The sequence below is a fragment of the Crinia signifera genome, chromosome 11 (genome assembly GCF_055691185.1).
Source record: "Crinia signifera chromosome 11, ASM5569118v1, whole genome shotgun sequence".
Lineage (NCBI taxonomy): Eukaryota > Metazoa > Chordata > Amphibia > Anura > Myobatrachidae > Crinia > Crinia signifera.
The window spans coordinates 94,757,915-94,760,097 of NC_139227.1; the positions used below are offsets into that span (position 1 = coordinate 94,757,915).

The 2,183-nt window shown below is 41.3% G+C and overlaps 1 non-coding gene across 1 annotated transcript; it reads right to left on the reverse strand.

Annotated features, from left to right (window-relative positions):
* Nucleotides 1-1,177: 1,177 nt before the first annotated feature.
* On the reverse strand, nucleotides 1,178-1,279 carry LOC146046504 (U6 spliceosomal RNA). Its single transcript, XR_014465905.1, has one exon. It is a non-coding gene; the product is annotated as a U6 spliceosomal RNA (small nuclear RNA).
* Nucleotides 1,280-2,183: the final 904 nt, after the last annotated feature.

The window sequence follows — 2,183 nt, forward strand, 5'->3', positions numbered from 1 at the left end:
TATCTGGCACTGTGGGGCATGTGTATCTGGCACTGTGGGGCATGTGTATCTGGCAATGTATACAAGAGGTGAGTGTGGATCGGAGTGGCACTGGGATGGGTCACTCCGAAACACACCTCCTGGCGCTTAGCAGTCTTGATTATGTTCAAATGAACTAAATTGATAAATAGTATAATTTTACAGCTGCAGCATGCACTTCTGTGAGCCCGTCTAGACTCACAAAAAGAGAGAAAATTGGGGGGGTTGAAGTGAATTGCGCTGCTGGTTTAAAAAATATATTATTGATAACCCCACACTGATTTGGCTGAGTAAAAATGAATGCTGGACACACTGTTACTTTTGTAAATTTTATATGGAAAAAATATATAGTAATACATAAACATACATTTATTACATAAAAACAATATTAAAAAACAATGAAAAATAAATCATGAGTTGGGATCCCAATTATATAAGCTAAAATAGCTTTTCGGGGGTTTTCAGCAATATAACTTGTTTCAACAAGATTGTGCAAAAATATGCATAGGGTGGTAGTTTGCAGTATCAAATGGGGGATATTGTTTTTATGTAATAAATGTATGTTTATGTATTACTGTATATTTTTTCCATATAACATTTACAAAAGTAACAGTGTGTCCAGCATTCATTTTTACTCAGCCAAATCAGTGTGGTGTTATCAATAATATATTTTTTAAACCAGCAGCGCAATTCACTTCAACCCCCCCAATTATCTGGCAATGTATAATGGGCATTACGGTGTGTTCAATAATGTGTAATGCCTCCTTTTTGTGATGCCATGCCTCCTTTCCACGAGGCCACGCCCCCTTTTTGCGACGTGGCTTTGCCGCGCAAGCGTCCCGCCCACGTCAGGTGGGCCTGTGTACTCAAAATGCCAGGGCCTATTCCTGGTCCCAATCTGGCCCTGGTCTATGCTTTTCCCTTTTTGATAAAGCTCTTGCTTTTGAGAAGAGTACATCCTATGTAACTATGTATCCTTTCCCATCAACAGACCCCGCCTCTCTGCAGACTCCACCTCTCAGCAGACCCCGCCCTCATTAGGGCTGCTTCCAGAAATTTCCCGGGCTGGTTTTATAACCCAATCCACCCCCTGAACAGGAGTGTGCGGATTTCTGTTACATTTTACAAAAGAATAGCGATATATCTCCAATTATGTAGAACAAATACAGATTACTTCATGAATCTGTGTGTCATCCTTGTGCGGGGGCCCTGCTAATCTCTGCATTGTCCCAATCTTAGTACATGTGCGGGTGAAGCGAGCAGTGCCTGAATAGAATACAGGTTACGCTGAGGAGAAAACATTTAGCCTATTAGCAGATGGGTGAAGATATACGCATTATGTCTGCCCAACATCGCAACCAGATGGGCATTTTAATCTGTCCACCCAGTTGTGATGTCATTGTTGGGAGATCCTGCAAACTACTGAATGGGTTGGTCAATGTACAGCCAGATGTTCCAGTATATATGCAAGGTATGTCGATATTGGCTGTACTTCTAGGCCGATGCGATATGCCTGTAAATGACGTAGATCACAGACATATATCAGGTGCACACACCCACTGATATACCCATGGTATTTAGTTGCCCATTATAATGAGTGATATATCACATAGTATTCCTTATGCTGGGTACACACTATGTGTTCCGTTGATTTGCATGCTGACATCTTTATGGGATTCATCTGAGTGATATCAAAAATTCGCAAGAGCAAAATGGAAACAGAATTGTACACAACGGACACTTGGAATAAAATAACACAATGGCATACATTCCAGCTGGGTTAAGGTCCAAGGTGGTGTCCCGCAAGGTTCAATATTGGGACCCGCCTTGTTTAATATATTCATTAATGATATTAGAAGTGACATAGTGTGTTCAGTTCTGGGCACCGCACCTTAAAAAGGACATAAATGAATTGGAACAGGTACAGAGAAGGGCGACTAAGCTAGTAAAAGGTCCCGAATCACTAGAATACAAAGTTAGGTTAACCAGGCTGAATATGTTTTCACTGGAGAAACTGAGGCTGAGAGGTGATATGATTGGTATGTTCAAATACAGGATTGGGAATCATATGGAACTGGGAGATGATTGTTCAGTAACAGGCCTATACTTAGGACACGCGGGCATGTACTGAGGCTCGAGGAAAAAAAATTCCGTACTGAATTAGG